We start from the raw sequence: 13,689 nt of genomic DNA, 5'->3' as shown, positions 1-13,689 counted from the left end.
TCAAAATCATCGCAATACAAGTAGTGTAACAATACATGAATCACGACTAGGAAAGCCTGAAAACAACAACATCTAACACTTCAAACAACCACCAACAACTACAACAACTACAACACTCCAACTACAAGCCAACAACGGCTACACACAAAAAGAAAACAACAAACAAAGCAAAGGACGGCCACAACGATGCTACTCGTCAGAATCAGGAGATGGAGGCAGGGCACCCTTATCCTGCAAGCAACACAGGATAGACTTTAGAGTTCGAGTCACCTTCTTAAACTTATGTTTAACAAGGCCTCGAAGATCAACAATATCCTGGCGTAAAGCAGGCTGCTCTTCTTCAAGTCATGTAAGACAGGCATCTCTGGCAATCTGCTCTATGCCCTGCTCTGGCGCCACAGGAGGAGAGCTATCACTCGAATCCTATGCCTCATCTCCTTCCTCGTCTTGCTCTGTTTCTTCCTCAATCTCCACACCACCTTCAACATAACTCTCTTAACCACCGCTCTCAGACTCAACCTCACTCTCTGAGGCATGCCGACCAGAACCAACCTCCATCAGCTTAAGAGTCCTCAGATTGATATGACGAACAGGAACCGGCTTCTCAGCTCCAAGCCTATAGCCAAACTCATGTGCAATCTTGTAAATGAGGCGGCCAAATGGAAGCGACTCGGTCCTTCTACTCGAACGAGTGATGAGAATAATCTGGCACAGGACGTACATCGGCACACACAACTTCGCTTCCTGCCCCACCTGATATAGAAAATCCACCATCAGGCGCGTACACTCGCTGCGGTTGCTCCACCTTGGATATACATTGAACATAAAGATGTGGTGAAGCAAATGGAAGTCATCCGTCATGTAGGTAACCAGAAGACTCCAATTCGGCTGCCATTCAACTAGATGACCACACAAGGATTGGGTGCGACAATCCCTCTCGCGCACACTGTTCACATTCTTCTCGCTAGCATGCAGTTCACCAAGTAGCACATTCAGGAGGCGGGATATTAAAGCAACATTGACAATACCCACACGACCGCTACCACAAGGAATCTTGAACTGCAGAGGCTCAGCGAAGGATCAAGAATATTTGCATAAAAGGCTCGAACAGTGCTAGCATTCACGTGATACTCGCCTTCGAATAAGGGATCCCAACCAGCCCCTTCTAGGCGCTCCAACAACATAAACTCACCAAAGAGCCGCGGATCAATATGAGCCTTAAAAAGGACTCTACGGCCTTTACAGGCTCCATGCGACAACTCTGCCAACAAGGTCCTACTAACGGGAGCTCGAGGATCAAGGTCCCGCTTCATCTAGAATTCACGAGTGGTGGACGTGCTCGCGGGGGCACCTCTTGGCCTCCGTGCACCGGTTGGGCAGCTCGGCCCGGCTTCATCCACGGGCGCTCTCTTCTTCCCCATCAAAGAAAGAAGAGTAGAAATGGAAAATATGGCCGTGATGAACTCAAAGAGGGCCATGAGAAATGAGAGAAAGAGAGAAATAGGAAGATGGTGAAGCTTCCACACAACTAATAGCCAAAAAGGGAATGTCAGAGCTCAAATGAGAAGGAAAGAAAGAGAAATCAGCAATGGGAGGGAGGATTTGGAGATGGGGTGATGGGTTTGCATGAAAAATGGAAGAAGAAGAAGATTTGGGAGAGATTTGAGAGGATTTGGAGAGGGTTTTCAAGAAAGGGAGAGCTTGGGAGAGGTGTTTGTGAAGGAAATAGGTAAAAGAAATGGGTTTTAAGGGAAAATCGTGGAGGGGTGGGCCACACTAGGCCTGAGATGCGTTGGCCCGCACCGGCCCGCCCGGTCTGGCCCGTTGGCCGGCGAGCCCTCGCCGAACCGGCGATGGTATCGCCGGTCTCTGGACAGTCCGGCAATGCCTCACCATTTTGGCAAGGCCCTCCTAGTCCCCCATGGTCTGAATGATGTGGTTCCCCCCCTGGGCCCCACAGAAAATGCCCCGATTGGCCCCTTGCATGATTTGACGCCTATCGGGTCATTCTGGCAGAAATCTGATTAAAATAGAGATTTCTTGAAGGTTTAAAGGTGAAAAAGTGAAGATAGACCGTCTAAACTCATTAATAGAGGGTCTAGGAAAGGTTTCAGGTCACTGTGTGTGATCAGGTAAGAGTACGGACTCGATCTTGGCGAAGGTTTTCAAGAAACTTTCACCGATAGAAACTACGGAGCACAAACACAAAATCGATGATAGACCCGCACCCAAATACACTAAAGTGGCGACAACGTGTGGTGTGTGACCATAACCCAGGTCCGGTTTAATCCAGATCATGCTCTGATACCAACTTGTAATGCCCTGAAATTCGGGGGTCGAGCATAACTCAGCTCCTGAGTTCCAAAATATCACTTATGCAACATATTTAATGATGGATGTATGTTGACTATATTAGTGCATAAAACATGGAATAGATTAAGCCAAAACACAGATATGATTCAGGGATAAGTGAATAAAGCAAGCGGAAGACTTATAGAAAAATATGTGTACAAGTGTAAATCCCTGAAGTACATATACAAGCCAGGTCGTATGAAAGTGTTATTTAACAAAATTATAAGTATCAAGTTATATCATTTAAGTTCCCAAAAATAATCCCATAATCCCGTGCATCAGACCAAGGCTCGCTAGAACCCGTCTGAAAACTGCATATAAGTGAAGGCAGCCTCATCATCATCTATCTCCCGCTCTGCCTCATAAGTCGCATCAACATCTGCAACATCAGAACCTAAGACAGAGTCTGGTGGGTGTTTAACACCGCCCCAGAAATGTGGGAGTGAGTGATCAACTCAGTGGAATAATAAGGCACTGGTTAACATGTTATCAGTTCAATCAAACAGTAATGATAAAGCAGAACAATTAAATAAATCCTAAGTACTCTTGTTAATGCAAGGATGTATGCAATATGATGCGTGCCCTCATGCGTACACCCTCAGCGTCTTCATCTTACGTTATGCATGACATCGCCTCAAAGTGCGCCACATCTACAACGCACATGCAAATGCGATGCATGGATATGATTACCAAGTTGTTATTAGTCCATTTCCACACATCAGGATTGGGAATCTAAGATACCTTCCTCATATCACCATCCAAACAGTGATCCATACTGGGGTTGTCAATCCTAGGCATCTCATACGATCATATGTTTGAGGTCGTAGCAAAGGGCTCGTCACCAATTAATGCACGCCTTTCATGCCTTTACTACCACAGTTCGGCTTGTCATCTCCTTGCGGTATCTAGGTATGCTCGAGGTCACTACAAAGGGCTCGTCACCAATCAATGTAAGCCGACAGCACAAATATAGTGTCCCATACCACCATAATCGGCTCACGAGTTTAGTTGCTCACTGGTCACTACGGGGAGGCTCGTCACCCCAGCATAGGCCGACTGCTCGACCACGGTGTCCCATACCACCATGTCTGGCTCATGAGACTTAGCGGATCAAGGTACCATGGTTATTAGGATTTCACTGGTAAGTTCGGTACCCTATATTCAAGCAGTAACGTCCATACATGGTGAACATACAAGGGACAATCGGGTTACTTGACGAACTCGACTAGCACGAGCGCACGTTGAATTGAACGACATAGAGTGCGCAAACACTCCGCGTGGCCAAACCACTGCCGACAACTCTAATACGACTCGGGTTCGTCTAATACGTCCTACGTGGCGAAAGCAATCTCAACCACGAACATAGGGTCGATTACCGATTTCCTGGACTAAGGCATAGTCCCAAACACCTTACATTACAACAGATATTCATGTTAAATGTAAAACAGTAATGGAACAACAACTTAAATCATGGTACATACGCATCTGAAGAATATCAACTTAACATAGATGTAAGCATATGAAATGCTTGAAGTTAAATAACATGGAATGCGACTTGCATAAAGGAAATCATGCGCATCAATAGGAGTGTTGAGAATCACTTCTCAACGCCCGCAATTAGTGTAATAAGTTACACTTTAGATCATTCATGCATTTCTACAAACACTTAGCATACATGGAACAACATACATGGCGTATGTTGAAATACATGCATTTTGACAATTCCTTTTACCAAGGAGTTGTCATACATGCATCTAGCATACATACATGACAAATAATCATGGCAAACATAAGTGCATATTTTATATGTATACGATACTTTATAAATACACATAGAATACACAAATCTTAATATAACGCATGCATATCAGGAAAGCAACGTAAACACAACATTTGGCATGTGAAATCTCATCCATAAGAAGAATAAATCACTAACTGGCATTGAAAGCCTTGAAAACCATAACCTATACACTTAAAGTCTGCACCTTAAGTAAGGAAAGAAACACCGAACTGATTTAGACGAGTTGTCTTCGTCAACGGCGATAGAATACCCTAAAACAAGGATAGAAATGAGATACAACAACACCAAGACTAATCTAAACTCTAACACAGGTTAGGGTTAAGTTAACTTACCCCAAAATGAACTCGGAACCGTCAGAATAACGATTCAAAGTGGAGGTTCAAAGATGAAGAAGAACAAGGAAGAATCCAAGATGATTCACCAACTAATCTCTCTCACTTTCTCTCTCTTTTCCACTCTCTTTCCAAGCTAGGGTTAGAGAATGGAAAAGAGAGCTAGGGTTTAAGGACTATAAATAGGCCTCAAATTGATGAAAATAACCCCAGGGTCAAGGTATACTTAGGGTATAACCAAAACCCGACTCTCGCGATCCAACGAAGCACTTCTGGTGGGCCTATAACCACAAAGGGTCGGACTTAAGCTCATTGACCATGGATCTAGGTCAGGCTGAGTTTTCGTACCGATCGGCTCTTCAGATCAGCCGTGGCGGACCACACTCAATTCAATGGTCACGGGATCTCGATAAGGTCCACAAGCACTACGATATGCCTGGGCCACCTTCCCTGATCAGAGGGTGAAATTGGTTTAGAATCCAACGGTCAGATAGCTTAAATTCGTCACGCAAGCGACACGACTCAGATTTCATAAAAACTTATTAAATTCCAACCGTTCACACACTCTTCACTCTGAGCTCAATCAAATCGACCTAGAACATCACACGGACTTGATTTTCGAGGTGATGGTCAAGCCCAACTCGGTGACCGCAACAGCCTAAGATTATCGCTATCGGACTTTCGATGCGCGGTCCAGGTCCGATCTAGATCTTCTAAAAATTCCCCAGAACAACTGGATTTAGCAATGGATCTCAGATTTCAGAGTAACGTAGCGCTAACTAATCTACAAGTTTAGAGCCATGCAGATACAATTTAAAGTGATTGATGCGAATTTCACAAGCAATCGAGTATAGCGCTAATTACCCCAAAAACAACTACTTAAGGAAAGATTAGCACAAAAATTTCCAAGGTCGTTACACTAGTTTAATCTAAATCATGCTCTGATACCACCTTGTAATGCCCCAAATTTTGAGGGTCGAGCAGAGCTCAACTCCCGAGATCCATCACATCACTTATGCAACATAAATAATGATGATTGAATGTTGTCTGTATTAGTGCATTAAACATGAATGAGATCACACTAAATCTACATATCATACTCCAGAGATAATTAGATTATACAAATGAAAGACTGTGATAAATATATAAAGCCTATAAGTGGTTGTAAGTCCCCAGAGTATGAACATGTCACCAGGTTAAATGATTACATGTATAGTTCTAAAATTTATAAAATGATACAATGTTATGGCATCTAATCTGTATCCCTGTAACCCCAGTGACACAACTTCAGGTCTACATAGACCCGTCAGAGAGTTGCATGTAGGAGAGCTCCTCATCATCATAAAAGTCAGGCTCCACTTCATAAGCCTCGCCATCATCTGAAACTAAAACAGGGTCTGGTTGGTATTTTAAAACACCGTCCTAGAGTGGGAGTGAGTGATCAACTCAGTGGAGCTATAAGGCAAAGGTTAACATGTTATCAATTCAATCAAGCAGTAATGATAAAGCAGTACAATAATCATGTCCTAAGTACTCTTGTTAATGCAGGAATGATATGATATAATGATGTATGCCCTCACTTGCACTCCCTCAGTGACACTATCTCACAATTGTGCATGTAATACTCCCGTTAAATATGCGCTTCCTCACCAAAGCACTTGCAATGCATGGCATGATTGTGTTAGCCAAGTTCTTATTTAGGCTTATTCATATAACTAGTTTGGGAAGCTAAGGTACCTCCCTTTATATCATTTACCCAATCAATGATCCATCTAGGGTCGTCAATCCTAGTTAATTACATACGATAGGCAAGTTATAGGGTAACATCAACCTGATTGAAAAGCAGTAGATAGGCAAGTTCAGGTCGCTACGAAGAGGCTCGTCACCCTAGTGTAGGCCTAGTTTATACTTGAGGTCACAAAGGAAAGGCTTGTCACCTTAGCACAGGCCGACAGCTCGAATACAGTGTCCTATACCACCGCATTTACCTCACGAGTTTGGGTTGCTCACTGGACACTATAGGGAGGCTTGTCACCCTAGTGTAGGCCGATAGCTCGACCACGGTGTCCCATACCATCATGCTCGGTGCATGAGTCTTAGCGAATCGTGGTACTAAGATTAAACAAGTTTTTCATTGATAAGTGGTACCTTAGATTCAAGCAGTAGCGTGCATACATGATAAACACACATTGGGCCAATCGGGTTACTTGACAAGCTCGATTAGTATGAGCACATGTTAAATTAATCAACATGGAGAGCATACGCACTCCTCGTGGCCTAACCACTGTCGATAATCACCGTATAACTCAGATTCATCGAACATATCCGGGTGACGCAACTAATTCAACTACTCGATTGGAAACTGTTACCGATTGCCTGGGCTACGTCATAGTCCCAATTACACTCCAATGCAACATCATTCACATATAATAGTCATAGCAGTATTGAACAGACAATTCAGGCATTGTAATTATTTGAGCATTTTAAAAAACACATAGCGAACATAATATCATACATATGCATTTCATACATGAATCACATGGCCGAATTTAAATTACATGAAGGAATCTATTCATATAGTTATGGTGATTGAGAATCTCATCTCAACACCTTGAATAAATGCAGTTCATCAAAGAATTTCTTATTCAGGCATTTTATCAAATACTTAGATTACATATTTCAACATACATGTAATAAATTAGTTATAACATATATTAGGGCAAATCCTTTCACAAAGGAGTTATCACACATCCAACGATCATGTATTCTCAATTAATAATCATGGTAAGTACAAATCATAATTCCATATTCTTTCAAACATTTCAACAAACACATGGAATGCATTATATTCAACATAGTTCGTATATATGTATAATATGTGGAAAACATCATATCCAAGTACATGTGACAGCAATCAAGTCAGTCATAAATCATTAACTGACATTGAAAGCTTAAAAACCATAACCTAAATGTTTATAGTTCACACCTTTCGTCAATACGCCGATTACGAACTCGGTTCGTACACTACGCCCTTATCTAAGGCACGACGACTACCTAAATCAAGAAATCAGTTATCTATTTCACCGTTTCCTCTATTCAGATTCCTAAAATAGATTAGGGTTAGGATTTCTTACATAAAAATGGATTCGAATTCGACAGTGTAGCGACATGAGAGAGATGATTTGAAACGTGGAGTGGTGGGAATGAATCCCGGCAACTCTCTCTCTCTCTTGCTTCTCCTCAAGGTTTCCTCCTCTTTTATCTCTTCTCTCTCCAAGGGTTTTAGGAAATTCGTATGGAATGAGAGAGGGGTGGGTTTAGGGCTTTAAATAGGCCCAAAAGTGATGTCAATGGCCCTAGGGCCATGGTATACTTAGGTTTTAGCCAAGAGGTGGCTGTTTCGGGCCAACGGAGCTCATCCGGAGGTCCATTACCTGTATATGGTCTGGAAAAAGTTCCCTGACAATGGATCTATGTCAAATTAACATTTTGGTCCGATCGGATTAGTGGATTGACTATGGAGGACCAATTTCAGTTCAATGGTCATCGTCACTCGATCAGGGCCACAAGTACACTGACATGTGTAGGAAAATTTTCCTGATCCAAGGGTGTAGTTGGTTCAGAATCTGACAGTCTGAAACCTTGAATTTGTCCTGCAAGAAAATAGTCTAAATTACTTAAGTTGAGTTCATTTTCTAAAGATATTTGCGTTTCTCACATACTTCGCTCTAGGTTCAAGTTGTGCGTTTCTGGATACTGTTTGGACTCGATTCCCGTGATGGTTGTCAAGCCCAGTAACGCAGTCATAACCGCATAGTTTTGTAGTAGTCAGACTTTCGACGTACGGTCCAAGTCTGATATGAAGTTTCAATGTGCTCCCAAGAGCAACTGGGTTTTGAGATTTCTCCTAGGTTTTTAGGTAATGTAGAGTTAGTGATCTTACTAGTCTTGAGTCTTGCAGTTCACATAGAAAGTAGTTCAAGCTAATCTACTAATTAATTCAGTTTAATACTTAATTAATTTTCTTCTAATTTCTACATAATTTGACCCTTAGTAATTTCTGTCTGACATGGTACTCGGGTCTTTGTACGGATTTTTCCGAGATGTTACAATTATTTAGTTGCTCCAACTCCAACAATACAAAACTCGATTTCTTTCTTATTGTCATACTCAAAATAGTCTTAAATACATAACTTATTGCTTTCCAAATAGATGAGCATTGAAAAATTTTCAAAAATTTTGCAAATTTTACTCAAAATTGAAAAAACACTGATTAGGTAACCAAATCTCCCATCCCCAACGTAAAATCAACATTGTCCTCAATGTAAAAGAAATTGCAAGATATGCAAAAGAGACAACGTAATTGAAAGAATAGTGATGGAGAGATAATACCTAATGAAGAGATTTTATGGCTTTTTTCAAAGGATCTCAGCGTGAAGGTGAGTTAGTAGAAGAGTTTATCAACAAAAAACAAACAGTCTTAAAACAAATAGAAAGCAAACTATCCTAAACAGCATAAAGCCGACTATCCTAGCACGGAAAAGAAAAAACCTAACTCCGTCAGACTAAGAGATCAATTCCGATAAACAGGATCATTTAGAGGTATGGACATGTCCTCTGAATCAAATTGCTCAACAAATGGCTTTAATCGATGTCCATTCACTTTGAATTCATTGCTATTATTTGAATTCTGAATCTCGACAGCCCCATGAGGATAAACATTGGTAACAGTGAAAGGGCTGGTTTAGCGAGATTGGAGCTTACTCGGAAAGAGATGTAACCGAGAATTATACAAGAGGACCTTCTGACCCAGTGTGAATGATTTATGAAGAATGTGTTAGTCATGAAATGCCTTCATTTTATCCTGGTAAATTCTCGAGTTATCGTATGCATCATTCCAGATTTCTTCGAGTTCATTCAATTGAAGTTTATGTAGCGAACCAGCGTTGTCCAAATTGAAGTTCAGATTTTTAATCGCTCAATAGGCTTTATACTCTAACTCAACAGGCAAGTGGCAAGCTTTCCCATATACATGTCTAAAGGGAGACATTCCAATAGGGGTTTTAAATGAGGTACAGTAAGCCCATAAAGCATCGGTCAATTTGAGTGGCCAATCCTTACGGTCAAGGTTAACCATCTCTTCCAAGATTTGTTTAATTTACCTATTGGAAAGCTCTGCTTGCCCACTTGTTTATGGGTGGTATGGAGTGCTCACTTTGTGGGAGATGCCATATTTCTTCATTAAATTCTCAAATGGCCTACTACAAAAGTGTGAACCCCCGTCACTAATGATGGCTCGAGGCATTCCAGACCAGGAAAGGATGTTTTCTTTTAATAATTTAATGACCATTTGATGGTCATTGTTCCGGCAAGGAATAGCTTCGACCCATTTAGTGACATAATCTACTACAAGCAAAATATATAAATTTCTAAAAGATTGGGGGAATGGTCCCATGAAATCGATGCCCCAACAATCAAATGCTTATATGATAAGAATGGAGTTTTAAGGGCGTCATATTTCGACGAGACAATGCTCCCAATTTTTGATAATGCTCATAAGCTTTGCAAAACTCATGAGTGTCTCTGAACATAGTTGGTTAGTAAAAGACACATTGCAAAATTTTGGTTGTGGTCTTTTTAGCAGAAAAGTGACCACCACAGGCCTGAGAGTGATAGAAGGAGATGACATTTTGATGTTCATTTTCTGGCATACATTTTCTTAAGATTTGGTCTGTGCAATATTTAAACAAATATGGATCATCCCAAAGGAACTTGCACACCTCGGTGAAAAATTTCTTCTTTTCTTGTGCAATCCAATGTATCGGCGTGAAACCTGTAGCAAGATAGTGAGCAATATCTGTAAACCAAGGTGAATGGGAGACTCTGAACAATTATTTATTAGGGAACATGTCATTGATATGTGTCATCTCAGGAGAATTAGGGAGATCAAGGCGAGAAAGATGGTCAGCCATTACGTTCTCTACTCCCTCTTTATCTTTTATTTTTAAATCAAATTCTTGGAGTAGGAGGATCCATCTAATCAAGCAGGGCTTGGCAACATTATTAGAAAAAAGATACTTAAGCGCTGCATGATTTGTGTAAATGACGATCTTGGATCCAATCAAGTAGGACCTAAATTTGTCCAAAGCGAACACTACGGCTAAGAGTTCCGTTTCCGTAGTCGAGTGGTTCACTTGGGTAGGATTTAGAGTTCTACTTGCATAATGAATAATGTAGGGCTTCTTTTCTTTTCTCCATCCTAAGACTACCCTAAAAACATAGTCAGACGCGTCGCACATAAGTTCAAAAGGAAAGTTCCAGTCTGGTGGCTGCATGATAGGTGCAATGGTAAACATGCCCTTAAGCTTAGTGAAGGCTTCCTAGCATTGCTCAGTCCACTCATATGGCGCATCCTTTTGAAGTAGATTGCATAAAGGATGGAAAGATGACTAAAGTCCTTTATGAATCTCCTATAAAAGCCTGCGTGTCCTAGTAAGTGTTATGGTTTCCTACTCCTTTAGTTGTCAAATTTTTTGAAGCCAAAAACACAATTTGCATTTTGTTTAGCATGTTGATTTATATGTTCAAGACACTACATCGCAATGCTTCAAGTTAAGAATGGTGATCTACTTCAAGAAATGCAAGGTCAAGTACTTGTCCACTTCTGTAAGCTTCAATGTTAAGATTTTTTAAAGCTACATCGAAAAGACGAGTGCTTGTTCAAAACTCAAGATAATGTTCAACTCAAGATCAAGTACAACTCAAGAATGACAAATCCAAGCTTTAAAAGATCTCAAGTTTAAGCTACATTATGTAAAGATCTCAAAGCTTCATAATCTTCAATGGTCAACCATCATCTGAAGAAATGAGGATTCAATGTCCATACTTCACATTTAAGGTATGAATGACCTTAGATTGACCTTAGGGTAGGTCACTTTGTATACACAATTCAAACTGAATCTTTTTTATAAGTGTTTGGTCTGTTCTAATAAGACTAGTCCTGGACCTTGTTTGACTAGTCCTAAAACTGCCTCGACCAATCCAAGAAATTTCAAGACCAATCCTAAGGTTGTTACAAAATTTTGAAATTTTTTGGTTGAGCTATGACTAGTCCTGGACTCTGTTCAACCGGTCATGTGAACAGTGTATAACTCGTCCTACGATCAGTCCAGGATCTACGACTTAAACTACAACGAATAAACCTGGTGCCTCACGACCAGTCATTGGATGGTCACGACCAGTCGTGGAGGTGTTACGACCGGTCGTGCAAGGCCTGCGACTAGTTGTGAAATGGTTTTATCTGATTGCGCTCAAAATTTTAAAATGCATTTCATCCTACAACCAGTCGTAGTGTCCACAGGACCAGTCGTAGATGCAATTTCTGCAACTATATATACAGCACAAATTTCAGAGTAAAATCAAAGCATCACTCTGAGAGATAAGTTTGTGCTCTTTTTAAGCTACATTGTGCATATTTAATATTCTCTTTTGTTAGCTTTTCTTATTTGATTTTGTTTTTGCATTCCAATTTAATTTGAAAGAGGAATTGGGATATTTCACTTCTTGTAATCAAAATCAATTAGAGATAGCCCAACTTGATTTAATTTAAAATCAATTAGAACTTAGAACCATTTCAAAGTGAGTATTAGACATTGAACTTCTATATTTGAACTTCTACTCCGATTGGTTCTTTCGGGCTACTACAAAAAGGAGAAATCCAAGTACTTTACATTATTGTAAATTTTCTTCTTTTGGTTTTATTTGAGATTAAGCCAGAAAAATCTCAATTTGTTGGTTATCTGAGGAGAGTCAGAAAACTCAGAAAGTGGGGTTTTTGAATTGTGTAAGCCCATTTGAAAGATACAATTATGAAGGTTTTAGGTGAACCTGAGAAACCCATTTTCATAGTGAACGTTAATATTTCCTGTGTGAGGATATTAGGAGTGGAGTAGCAAGTTGTGTGGCTGTTGTTTAATAGTTGGTGAACACACATGCGAACCACTATAATTCTTTGTGTCTTGTGATTTGAATATTTGTTTAATTTCTATTTCTTTTATCATTTAAATTTGTGGGATATATGTGTGGATGTGAATGTTGTAATATTTACATTTCAAACATTGTGGGGAATGTTGTAATAGTTTAGAATTTATTTATTGCTATTTCCTGTATTTCCTTTCAATCTGAGTTTTTGATATTCAAATTGTTCTAGTAAGGTTGTCCTGTCATAAACCCTTGGTTTTTATGGTGCAAGGTTGTGCTTAGAATAACGTTGGTATCAATCTCTCTATTTGAGGTTGCTTTACATTTCCATATTGTGATTTGTTTAAAGTGTTATCTTTCCTTAATTTATTTAAATTCTATTGTTAAAGTTTTAATTTGGCATAGTCCTATTCAACCCCCCCCCCCCCCCTCTAGGACATATAACCTAGCCTTTTCAAGTGGTATCAGAGCCTAATAGCTCGTTTTAATTGTTATATTTTTGGATTTATTTCCTGAGCTAATCGATCTAAGCTATTTATAAGATGTCAAATTTTGATAGCCTTTCAGTCACTAGGCCTCCACCATTTTATGGCTCCAATTATGCCTATTGAAAAGCCAGGATGATGATTTTCCTTAAATCCATAAATGAGAGCATGTGGCAAGCCACAGTGACTAAATGGACCCCTCCTACCATTGAAGTAACTGGTATCGATGGATCCAAATCAATGAAAGTCTCACCTTATTTTTCTTAGACCATACTTCAAAAAAGTGAGAGTAGTGTCAATGCAAAAGCACTAAATGCAATCACTTGCGCACTATCACCAGATGAATTCAAACGAATTATATCCTGTGATACTGTAAAGCAAGCTTAGGATATTTTAGTGATGACACATGATGCAACATCAATTGTTAAGAAATTTAAAGTCCAACTCCTCATAACTAAATTTGAGGAAATACATATGGAGGAAAATGAAATGTTCATGGACTTTTTTACAAGATTAAATCACATTGTGAACTCTATGTGGGATCTTGGTGATAAAATCCCAGAAAGTAAAGTTTGTGTAAAGATACTACACTCACTACTTGAATGGTTCAACTCAAAGGTTACTGCAATCCAGGAACTTCATAATACGGACAATATGAGGGTAGAAGAACTAGTTGGGTCTTTACAAACTTATGAGTTAAATTTTAAAGCTCCTAAAGGTAAATCTATTGCCCTTAAAT

This window comes from Magnolia sinica, chromosome 7 (assembly GCF_029962835.1).
Source record: "Magnolia sinica isolate HGM2019 chromosome 7, MsV1, whole genome shotgun sequence".
In the NCBI taxonomy this organism is placed as follows: Eukaryota; Viridiplantae; Streptophyta; class Magnoliopsida; order Magnoliales; family Magnoliaceae; genus Magnolia; species Magnolia sinica.
Note: the sequence above shows the minus strand (reverse complement) of the source record.